At 39.5% G+C, this 12730-nt stretch overlaps 1 protein-coding gene and 1 long non-coding RNA gene across 7 annotated transcripts in view; one reads left to right on the top strand and one right to left on the bottom strand.

Moving 5' to 3' along the window:
* LOC109272337 (sodium channel protein type 1 subunit alpha) overlaps positions 1–11690 on the bottom strand; it is a 148373-nt gene extending 136683 nt beyond the window's left edge. Inside the window, exon 1 of the mRNA XM_053908040.1 lies at positions 11477–11690. The gene's annotated coding sequence lies outside the window, so the exon portion shown is untranslated. The remainder of the gene's footprint in view (positions 1–11476) is intronic.
* LOC109272374 (uncharacterized) overlaps positions 11672–12730 on the top strand; it is a 117519-nt gene continuing 116460 nt past the window's right edge. For all 6 annotated transcript variants that reach the window (XR_008424231.1, XR_002082432.2, XR_002082433.2 and 3 more), the window contains exon 1: positions 11672–11997. This is a non-coding gene — a long non-coding RNA (uncharacterized LOC109272374). The remainder of the gene's footprint in view (positions 11998–12730) is intronic.

The raw sequence follows: 12730 nt of genomic DNA, 5'->3' as shown, positions 1-12730 counted from the left end.
ATGTTCAAAGGCCAAGAGCCATTGCCTTTACCATAAAAAGCTATCCATAATGTCTTCATATATCATTCGAATTAGGTGCTGCCATGTTTTTCTTGGAGATTAATATCTTTCCCATATCCCTAAGCAGTTCCAACCTTCAGAAATTCATTCACAAACTCACACAAATCACATATGATTACATTTCTTCTTATCTTTTCTCTTGGGAAAAATAAGAATTTCACTGTGGGCCAGATAATGGGCAAAGGTCAGTCAGAGCCCACTTCAGAGCTTCACACGCTTTAGAAGAGACTGGTAAGTGACTTGGGGAGAAGGTGCAGGGAGGGCCGGGTGATCACCACATTTGGCCTACTCCCCCTCAATCTCCTTGGAAATGTTGCAGCCCGTGAAATGAGCTGTTAGTTCTAGGATTGCCTCTATTCCTGTTGGGTAGCTGAGCAACAGGATCTTAGCCACACCTTGGGGCTCAGATGTGGGACAGGTGCTGGGCAATGGCACTTCCTAGCTACGTGCAGTTTCCTATACCTGCTCATCTACAGTCAGATAAAAAACAGACTTCTCTACTCCCTAGGGGGGTGCTACAATGAGAGAACTACTTTGTTTCAATGTTTCCATGGCCCTTGATAAATAAGGAGGCTCAGAGGCCAATACACTTGTTTCACGTTTCATGCAGTCTCTTTGAAAGTCTTTTACATTCTGGTTTTTGTCATTACATCAAAAAAAAAAAAAAAAAATCTGTTCCTCTTTCCTGTGGGGAAGAGCAGGCTCAACAAGCAGGAAAAGGCTCCTATGGGTCTGCACTTCTTAAATGAACACTTGTGGGATGCCCCCGCCCCTTACTCTTTCTGCAACTAAGTAAATACAGAGCATGAATCTTTCCTTAACTTTAGCAACGATGAAACTCAGAAATCGTTTATCTTACTTCACTTTGTAGTTGCTGTCCCACAAGACAGAAGGACCTTTACCCACATCTTCATCAGCTCAGAGTCTCCTCTCTGGGGCATCACAACAGAGTTAACCTTTCCATAAACATCTATTGCTTTAAAATTTTGTACCTCTGATTTCATCAGGATCCTGGCAGGAAATAGATACACTCAAAAGGGGCTAAATGAAAATAATTTAACAAAGAAACATTTTACTATGTAGGTTAAGCTGGTTCACAAAGCACCCAGGAACTAGCAATGGAGAGAACCAGTGCCACTCCTGGGTCTTAATGGATAAGAGAAGGAAACAGTGGCACCAGATCCCAGTGAGAGCTAGAGTTTTGGAAGACCCCAGGAAGGAGGTTTACCAAAGAATGCAGTCACTCGGGCTAGAAGGTGGGGTGTGGTGGGGACGGTCCTCTGGTTCCTACTAATGCCTGCCTTGGGCTAAATCCCAAAGAACCCAGAAGACAAAGACTTCTGGATTATGTCTAACTATGGAAAGCAGCCTTTGGGGGCCGAAGGTCTTTCCCCTGACCCACCAACTATCCCACAACTCCTTTCTAGGACTTTGCATTCTTCATCTCCTGATGGGGAGGCCCGTCTTCCATGATGGCACCTTTTGCTGGGCTCTGGAAATGCTGTTGTCTCCAGGTGCACATTCAGGTCTCCCCACTGCTGCATGTCCCTGGCTGCCTCATTACCTGCTTTTGGCTTTCTTGAACCTACTCTGTGTAGAGTCCCTTCATTCACACTGCTCTGATGAAAACTTCCATTCCTTTGCAAACATCAAGCATATGATTTGCTAGTTCTATCACATGCGAAAGGCTGATGGGAAAGGGGAAAAAGTTGTGTATCTCATTTTATCTCTCAAAACACTTTTTTCTCTTTGCTTAAAAAACAAGTATACTGAATTTAAACTATTTTACAGAAATGAATGCAGTCTTTATGATAAGAGATTCTGTTTACCACCTTAACCCTTATCACAGCACCTAGTCTGTGGTAGGTATGCAGAAATAGATATAGTGCCATTCAAACATTGCTATTTTCAGATCAATTCTAATAACAATGTAAGAAGAATACTAATTAAATATGCCAAGAACTTAAAGCTTCATGACAATCTCATGAAATAGATACCATTATCATTATCATGATTTTATGGATGAAGAAAGTGGGACGCAGAATAGTTGAATAACTTGGCTAAGGTCACACAGTGAGGAGATGATTACACGTGGTTTTGACCAACACTCTGTCCTCAAAGCACCCAACCTTAGCATGAGTTCATGCTGTCTTGTTATGCATGAAACTCTCGGCAATATCACATTATGAAAATCAAGATGGTAAGTCTCTGGGATCCAAGTTCAAAGGCGAACAAACGGGAGACGACACACCTGCTCCTCACTGAGCTGGATGACATCATACTTGCTCACACAGACTGTGATAGAGGGAAGGCATTTCTACAGCTGGCCAACCCAAGATAGTTTTTAGGTGTATGGTGGATCCACAGCCTGGATTTCTATGAAACGTGTTGAGGAGTGTCATGTGGCAGGGTGGGAGGGTGGCAGATGGCAAGTTTTCCTTCTCACTTGTTTTAGATTCTTCAATCTTCCAGAGAATGTGAAAGAGTATAACTATATTCGGAAATACTCTCAACAAGTCAACAAATAAACTAACCACATGAGGGGTGGAGTGGAGAGGCTTGCCTCAGTCTGGCGATGCTTTAGTTTCCAGAAGCCCGCATTTGTTAAACATGGAGAGTCTCAAAAAGCAGAACTGCTGATCATGAACATTTGACACTAAGATTGCTTTGGCAAAGCATCATGATGCCAACCTCATACTCAATGAGGACTCTTTTTCTCAGCTTATTTTCTAAAAACAAGTGCTTTCTGGCTCTGCTTCATATTTGTGAAGACACAAACCACACAAAAACGTGATATTCTAAATTTTGAAGCCCCTCTTCTCAAAGTGTGGCAGGGGGCTTGCTGCAGGGGCATTTCTTGGAAGCTTGTGGAAATGCAGAGTCCTGGGTTTTCCTCTTCTTTGTTAAAGCAGAATTTTAATTTTTTTTAACGTTTATTCATTTTTGAGAGACTGAGAGAACAGAGTGTGAGCGGGGGAGGGGCAGAGAGAGAGGGAGACAGAATCCGAAGCAGGCTCCAGGCTCTGAGCTGTCAGCACAGAGCCTGACGTGTGGCTCAAACTCACAGACTGCAAGATCATGACCTGAGCTGAAGTCAGGCATTCAACCAACTGAGCCATCCAGGCGCCCCAAAGCAGAATTCTAAAGCAGAATTTAAAGCATTTTAACAAGACTCTCTGGTGATTTCTGTACACATTAAAGTTTGAGAATCACTTTTGAAGAGAGTACTGTTGGCAATTATGTTCACAGAGGCTCAGCTCCTAAGCCAGCCCTCTTCCCTCTGCACCCAGAACGTGTGAATCAGCCGCTGTCCTTTTTACTGTCCCCTAAGCATGCCCACTCATCTTTGGAAGGCATGCTTGTAACAACTGAGTCAGGTATCCCTTCCCCTCTTCTACCAAGAAAACTCCTAACCTACTCTTCAAGTAACATTTTGCATGTCACTTGACCTCTGTGTCCCTTTAAATCAAAACTAACCTTCCCTTTCTCTTCCCCCAGGCCCATTCTGCAGAGGCAGTCACTGCTAACAATTTTTTTTGAAATCTTTTCTGAAATTTCTTATGTATATCCAAGCATCTGAAATAGATATTTTATATCTTTTTTCCCAGAAACAACATCATGCTATCTGTTGATGTATATCTTGTTTGATTTACATAATTTATCTCAAAATTTTTTCCTTGTTATTATGGAAAGAATACTGTGGTATGCATATAGAGGGATACACCAAAAATCTATTTAGCCAGTCTTCAAATGTTAAGCTCCTAGGTTCTTTCTAGTTTTTTGGTTTCTCTTGTTTTGCTTTGTGGTTGTTTTAAACAATGCTGGTGTCAGCATCACTTTTCAAATATTTTCCCCACTTGGACAAGTTTTTCTGTGGGATATCTTCTTAGGAAATGGCTCTGCTGAGTGGAAGGGCGTGGGTCTTTTAACTTTGGTAGATATTGCCTGACTTCCCACCTTTTCACATTCCAGCAACAGCGTAAGGTATCTGTTGTCCACACCTCTGCCATCATCAGGAATTAGCAAGCTTTTTTCTTTGTTAACCGGGAAGTGAAATCTAGGCCAAGTCTTGACTTCCCCTGGGCGTTTCCCAAAGGAGTTTATTAGGAGAAGCACAGACGTGTGGACAAGAGAGAGAAGGTGCATTCTAAGAAGAGGAGATATCATGTACAGACAGGTGTAAGATTGGGTCTGTGGAAGCAGCTAGAGTTTGGAGAGGTTGGCCAGGTGCCAGATAACCCAGGTCCCGGCACACCCATTCCAGAAGGAAAGACGGAACCACGTTCACAAGAAAACCAGGAGAAGATGACGTTGAGAAACTAAAACCAAATATTGTCCTTTTGTTTTCACCAATTTGAGGGAGCCATTTATCTGCTATAAGGCTACTGACAATACTAATGGCACCCTCATAATTGGCTTATTTGCTCCTAAAACCACTTCAGACAAGGTGCATGTGTGTGAGAGGTTGACTAATTGTCAGGAGGACGTATTTTGTAAATCTGGAGACCAAAATATTTCTTTCTGATGTCCTGATTCTGATTTTGCTGACAGATAAAAAGTTTTCTCTAACGTTTTCACTAGAAACTGCACATTTGAAACCAAAACACTCTTACTATCACTGCCATGTTCCCTTCTCCCGATCTCAGATAATCACAATGATATTCTTTAGGAAATTTCATATGGAAGATTGATACCTGTACTATTTTTCTTTGCACTCCAAAATGAGAGAATCCCAAAAGAACACTGATAACTCTTCTAGATATCCTATTTCACAATTTCACTTAGTGGGCATAAAAATTGAGTATAATGTCACTTTATCAGAGAACTATAATTTCATTTAAAAAATAAAAATGATGAGGTTTTTGCAAACCAGCTTATTTAACAGACAAATTCCGGATTCTGAGACATATGTGACTAATGATGCATTTCAGGATAAATTATTAAAACAGCAACATTAAGAGTGACTTATTTTCCTTTAAATTCAGTGGACACATGAAACAGGTCTTTTACACCAGATCATCTTGGATCTAGTTGATATGCGGATGACTACATCCCAGAGTTAATCTCATTTACAAAGAATGTTAGAATTAGAAAAAAATCTGAGGAATTACTTAATTTAGTCTCTCGGTTGTCAAAGAATTTACCTTGACTTGTTAGAAATTTGGTTTTTTGTTTAGGTCCAAATTGTTTTTCAAGATAAATTAAATCAAGTGTAATTTCAAATCTCTTTTACACCGAACATACTTTTCCTCTTAATAGTTGTTTCTTCTACTCTGAAGAAAAAGTTTCTACACTTATGAGGCTTTTCAAATCTCTCAAAGGATTATTTACCCTGATAATATATATATTTTAAGAACAGGGGCTGACATTTAAAAAAAATATATAAAAATGCTGGACACATGGCTGGCTAGTTATCTTAGGGGCATTTTTAAAAGTATCTTTAGGGGCAAGGGAAGAGTAGGTAATTGTCCATTTGTGGCTAGCCTTGTCCCACCTCTTCACCAGTTCTTGACTCAGTTCTTTGAACATCAGTCCTTGAATCCAGCAACTTTGAGTACAAGAGTCTGTACTTATATTAATGTCTAGTTGTTCAAAGGAGATTTAGAGGACTCCTTGCAACAGCCTGATACATTTGGGAGTGTTTAATGCCAAATATCATAAAGTATTGTTTTCTGAACGCTTTTAATATGTGAAAGACCCTGCTTAATATACATTATCCCTTCTAAATTCTTCCCAGGGGGTAGGATGGTTCTCACTTGGGAGCTGAAGAAACAGATTTTCAGAGAGCTTAAATAAATTGCCTGTCATCATAAAGCTAATAAGTGGTAAGGAACGGGATGGATTGGCAACTTGCACCCCTAACTGTACTGAGATAGGATGTAGGTTGAACATTTCCACTCTCAGCAGAGGACTGTAATATTGAGCTGAGTCACAGCTGCAAAAAAAAGAAAATATGGCATTCACATATACTACGAAGTTATTTGGAATTTACTGTATTTAATATGTGTTTAAGTTATCTTCTATCATTGAATACATTTTTTCCTGAATATTCTAAAATGGTATACATGTGGTGACTACATTTATAGTGGTGAGAGTTTAGTACTGTATGGAATTGTTGAATCACTATGTTGTACACCTGAAACTAATAGAACATGCTATGTCAACTTCACAAATAAAAATAAAATAAAATGGAATAAAAGATCTTTCAAGTTCTTTCTGTATTTACTAAGATCAGATAAAGTTGGAATTGCCTGTGTGATTCTGTTGTTGGGAAACTAGTATTTTAAGGGAAGAATTTATACTTGATGTAGGAAATAATTTTTCACTTTGTCAGTCTGAGAAATCTCTATATCAAACCCAAAAGATCTTCTTAAGGTAAATAAAGAAAGCATGAATGATTGAGTTGTAAAGAGCTCCAAATACACTACAGCCTTACATGAACCTACCTCTGCCTTTTGGAAGGAAGACTTTTTCTTTTAGATCTCATTTGCAAGTTCCTATTTAACTGGCTCGGGCGAATAGTGTTATGTAAAGTATGAAATATAAAGGAACTAGATAGCAATGATAATTATTCAATATCCACTCAGCAAATATTTATTGAGACTCAGTATATGCTCAGTGCTCTACCATATACAGAGGCACAGCAGTGAGAAGAGATGGTCTGTTATAGTTCCACTTTTTCTCATGAAGACCGAGCAGATGGCTGGGTCAGTGCAGTAACTCTGCTAAAACTCAAGTTTAGGTTAAATTGAATTCAATGTCATCTCTTAAAAAGGGGAATAATCCCATCCTTTTGGAGATTTTGAGAGCATTAAGTGACATAATAAATGTTACCATTGCTTGTATAATAAATGGTGTGTTGAGGGGAGCATGGGTGGCTCAGTTGGTTAAGCATCTGACATCGGCTCAGGCCATGATCTCACGGTTTGTGGGTTCAAGCCCCGCATTGGGCTCTGTGCTGACAGCTCAAAGCCTGGAGCCTGCTTCAGATTGTGTCTCCCTCTTTCTCTGCCCCTCCCTCACTCGTGCTCTGTCTCTCTGTCTCAAAAATAAACATTTAATTAAATTAAAAAAAATTAATGATGTGTTGAAGTCATTCCATAAGTACTTTAGTAATACATATAAAAATAATTAATTAAGTGTATTTACAAATAAATGTATGATAAGTCCGGGAAAATGTATTAATCCTAGCAACTAAAGCAAAGAATTGGTAACACATATCAGCCATTATGCTCTCTGAATTACTCTAGAGGAGGAAGACTCTTGAAATAAGTCTTTATCAAAAAACACTTAGAAGTTATATTCGCCAGTGTGTTCAAATTACATACACTATTGAGTCTTGCTGTATGGAAGAGTGGGAACAGAAGTAGATTTGGCATCTGAAGATCTTGAGTTTTATTTTCTTATCTGTAAAATGATAATGGTGGTGGGACCTACCTTATAGGGTTGCTGTGGGTTTCAGAAAGGATTATGTCTATAAAATTACATGGAAATACAAATGTAATCATTCAAATAGAAGCTATTATTTTTGATTAATCAACATATAGCTACCTGATACATTTTTTATATCCAGGTTTTAGATTAAGTCCCTTAATTCACAAATATCCTAGGACATAATCTGAATTTATAGTACAGTGTCCTGAAAAGACTTTCTAACACTTGGGAAAAAATATGTGTTTATGCATGTGTGTGTGTGTGTGTGTGCATGTGTGTATGTATGTGTGTGTGGGTGTGGGTGTGTGGTGTGGTGTGGCTTACCTGTTTTTACCATGCATATCAATTTCAGAAAATGTCTGGACTGAATGGCTGAACTGTTTGAGGCAGATATAATTTAAAATTCTGAGACTCTAGCATGCAAATGTGTAATCTGAAGGGCCAAGAGCTATTACTCAGTATGACTTTTAAAGACATATAAATGAAGTTAAATTTCTGTTCCAGCCCCATGATTTTATGATTTTATGCTTATGTAATATGACCCCAACTGCCTTCCATGAAGGGAAGATGGTTCTAAACTGGAAACCCTTGATCTTCCAAGCTCTTTGGTGAGTCTGGGATTTAAATCTGGAATAAGAGCTGCAGAACGTTGGACTGCTGTGGACACTAGAAGAATGTGGAGATTTCAGAACATCTTGTGGGAAGGGGATGAGGCGTAGAGATGGGAGATAAAGAGGAGAAATGAGGGGAAGAACCCAAATCCGTATTGAAATCTATCAAACCCAAAGATGTTTGGTATAGAAAAATATCTGGTAGAAACTCGTGACAAAAAGAATCTAGGTCACTTTTTAAGCATGATGAGGTAGCATACATGGAACCAGGACCCCAGGACACAGAGGGTGATGCTAGATTTTAAGTCCCTGAGAAGTTGAAGAAGAGTTTGGGACTTTCACACACTGTGGATCAGTAGGTATTTGAGCAAATTATACCTGGATTTTCAAGAGGGCAAAGAGGCCTCAGCTGACACATGGGTTACACAAGAGAGACATATATACCTATTTATTTTATTAAGTTTGAACCTGCATGTTTCCAAAAGGAGAAATAATGCACTTATTGTACTACTTAGTATAATAGAACTTTACATGGGGGAGCTGACCTAGGCCAATGATTCTCAAACGTGGGGAGGGGATGGGGTGAGAAGGAGGAGGTGGGAGGGGCAATTCTTCCCCCAGAGGAAATGTGTTGATATCTAGAAAAGAAATTTTTTTTTTTTTGAGTGACAGAGACAGCATGCACAAGCAGGGAAGGGGGTAGAGGGAAAGAGGGGTGGAAGAAGAGAGAGAGAATCCCAAGCTGGCTCCACACTCAGTACAGACCCTGATGTGGGGTTCAATCCCACAACCCTGGGATCATGACCTGAGCCAAAATCAATAGTTGAATGCTCAATTGACTGAGCCACCAAGGAGCCCATAGAAATATTTTTGATTGTCACAATTAAGGGTTGCCGGTGATACCTTGTGGGCAGAGGACAGGGATGTTGTGCCATACTATATGATGTACAGAACAGACCCCACAACAAAGACTATCTGACCCCAATGTCAATTGTGTGGACCTGAGAAGCCCTGACGTGTGCCAACCTAATATTCTACAAATGAAAGATTGAACATCAGAGAGGGTCAGTGACAGGTGCCAAGTCACACAGTGAGCAAGAAGGACCTGCTTCCTGAAGAGACAGAGGAGATAGGTCCTTCACTGTTTCCCCACCACACCGTGTAACTTCTAAAAGCTAAAAATGGAATTGCTGGAAAATTAAGCTTCTTATGGACAAATTTAGGCTGAAGACATACTAAATACTTGCATAAATCCTTAAAACAGATACCACTTACCTTGAGAAATCTGGGCCGCCACAAAAATAGAGAATTCAATTCTGTAATATACACTCGACTGTTGGTAGTAAAAACTATTTTCATGATATTTAACCAAAGTACTGCCCAGCATCATGGTTCTCAAACTTCAGCATCCTTCACAGTCACCCGGAGGGCTGCGGCCCCCCCCTCCCTGAGACTCTGCATTTCTAACAAGCTCCCACGTATGCCTGTGCTGCTGCTGCTCAGAAGACTGCACTTTGAGAACTGCTGGCCCAGCATTCGGCAGGTCCTCAATCAAGGTTGGCTTAATACTGTAGGTATTTAAAAATATAATCTCACTAAAAATATGATCTAATTTTGGCACAGATTAATGAATAACGTTAATTCACACTTAGAGGAAAATAATCTACAGATGGCAGAACCAAAACTAACTTTAGACCTCATTTAACTCATCTCTTCTACTTTAGAAATGAAGAAATTAATATAGATTATTTAAGCTTCATTAACAGAAAAAAGAATGTCTGTTAGAAAATAGCCAATAAAAGCAGTCTTAAATAAAAATCATTCATAGACGTCTGAATGCTGGCAGTGTTATCTTAAAGATATATGAACTCAACGATTGTAAGTATGACTAAATATGCATGCATTATTTTTAACGTTTTGTTTGTGAGGAATATTCTAAGCACCAAACTGAGTAAAACCTGGTCTGATGGCGTTCTTATGCCAAGCTAAGTCTATGGGGAAAATGCCTATTGACATCAGTAATATAAAATCAGGCCCTGAGGGACCATAACTGTCTCTTCAAATTATTTGGGAAAACATGTCCATGTTTAATCAATTAAATATAGCATAAAATGATAAGCAACATAATCCCATCTTAGAGCATCAATGTGCTACTGTTAATCATGATTAATGAAGTGAAAGGTGCCCTGAAGGAAATTCATTTTGGTAACATTCATTTTCGTTCCTTTAATTCAAGAAAATTAATGCCAGAAATTTCAGATACTTAAAAACTACCTGTTTGCCTAGTGACTGTGCTGTCATTAACCCACCCCACGCCAGGCCTCGCTTAACGGACGCTGAAGATTCAGGTTCTCATTTACCTCTTTAACATCATGAGACACTTTACACAGCCTTTATTTTCCTAACTCATGACATCCTGTCCAAGACACTGAACTTCTCTTGCCAAGGGCATACAGGAAGCCAAATCTTCTCAAATGTGCCGTGTCTGTCTTCAACATTTTAAATACACACCTATCTTTTAAATTAGGTGCCATCTGTTATATCATGACCTCGGGTTGAATCTTACTAAAATTCCTTGCCAATATCACTTCACTGCTGCCGTCTCCCCCTGCCACTTCTCCAGGCTTTTCTGCAGCATTCAATAAGAGCCTGTTATTTTAACTAATTCCCATAGCAGGACACAGTGTGAGAGTCTCAAACAGAACCAACGCTATACGGTTTCTAATTTTACTCATAGAGTGAATAACTTTCCATGTCAAACCTGGGATCATGCCTCCAAGTCCCCGAGACACAGCGCAGTTTGAACCGGGGAAGCTAACCCAACATCGTTCAGTGCTAGTATCAAATGGCGCTTTTACTGCAGGATTCACCTTGGAACTAAGTAGGCAGGATTTATTATTTGTTGAAGTCACATAACTGCCAGGTTCTGCAGGCTTCCTTCTTATATTATCACAAACAATCACAGCAGAAGACAAATACAGGAAAACATAGAGCTTATTTACAAGGGAAGCAAATTTGCCATCAGACAAGGGCAACATAACAGCCGAGAACTGCAGTAAATCTCTTAGAGCTAATAGCGCTCTCCTGTAACACCTCCCAGCAAATGGATTGTATTCAGAGTTTAAATAGCCAAATCAACATTCATTCCTCGATGGCTACAGATGATGCTTGATAAGCAAATCCTAATTTATGATTCATTTGCTCTTTAAGGGTCTCAAAGCTAGGATTGCTTCAAGACTTCCTATGCTCATTCAAGCATGCTGACAAAACTGGCCTCCCTTAGTAATTTCTCTCTGCACCTCTCAGCATGGCTGACAGGCATCTGCCAACACTATAGCATATAAACCACTGAATCATGCAAAAATATTTACCCCCAAAAGATGTAGTAAAAGCTCAGCTTCCTCCAGCTTCCATAGCCCCTGAAGTGTTAATCTGAAAGAACAGTTCCATGAGTTTTCACAGGCCAGCAGTCTGTCTCCTACACTTGACCTAGACAGCCTTACATAACGAAGCGTCGGGGCTGGGGAGCTCGCTGAATGTCATCACCAGCAAGAGTAAGAAGTATTGGCAGCAGCAGGCAGGCGGGCAGGCTGGGAGTTTGCATGGGAATCATGAAATCTTGTCTTTCTCTTTTGAAATGTTTTGGAAGGAGAGTTAAGAATAGCTCCGAAACTGGTCTTGTTGTTTTTGTGGGAAGAATGACCAGAAGCATAAAAGCTGCATTTTCCAGTGAGTGCAGGACACCTCTTTTGGTGTTTGCAATAAACCTAACAGAACGAACTGCTATCTGTAAAGTACTGTGCCATGACACCTAAAATGAAGGGAATGGGAAAGCAAAGTAATGGCTCAAAGGCTGCTACCGAGAGCTTTTGTCTACCTTTAACTCATTGTGGTGAGTATAGGGGAATATGTGTATATATCATAGGAGTAAGAGTTGGAGGTTGGAGGTTTGTAGGATAACTAAAAGATTTGTAAGGAGTGTTTATGTTCCTTGAAGATAGTTTTGCAAGCAAGACAATAGCATCTTTAATCTTGTTTTATCAAATTCAGAAGGGGGTGGGTTAAATTGGTTGTGCTTAATGCATTTCAATTTCAGGTATTTTCAGGAAAGTAATAGGAAAATCAGGTACCTCTCTGTGGTGGTTTGCAGATAACTGTCAGATGTGTTAATTACTTCCATTGTTGATGCTAAGAAGATAGGAATTTCAGCATTCAGGTTTTGTATACAATGAATCTTTTTTTAGACTTTGAAAGCGATTTCGAATGGGGCAAGAAGATCACTGTGCTTTTAAGTAAGCTGTGTTCGGCTCACTCCTAGATATCTGGAGGATACTTTTAAGCAGCAAATTAAAAACAATGTACTCTCCATCTAATTTTCATTCAATTATCTCAAGCGTGTGCAACACAAGTTACGTTTTTAAGAGCAAGAAATAATAAAACCAGTCTTATATTCTGATCCTGAGTACAATGATATGATACTATTAATATAAGATGATAGTATATTGTTTAATTATATATAAAATTGTGGTTTGATATGGGATATGGGCTAAGATATAATTCCGGAGGCAACAGAAATAGAGAAGCCATGCATCATTTAAAAATAATATTAATGTGCTGCTTTTAGC

The sequence above is a fragment of the Panthera pardus genome, unplaced genomic scaffold (assembly GCF_024362965.1).
Source record: "Panthera pardus isolate Hobbes unplaced genomic scaffold, ASM2436296v1 HiC_scaffold_10, whole genome shotgun sequence".
Taxonomy (NCBI): domain Eukaryota; kingdom Metazoa; phylum Chordata; class Mammalia; order Carnivora; family Felidae; genus Panthera; species Panthera pardus.
This window is presented reverse-complemented; position numbering and strand designations above follow the sequence as displayed.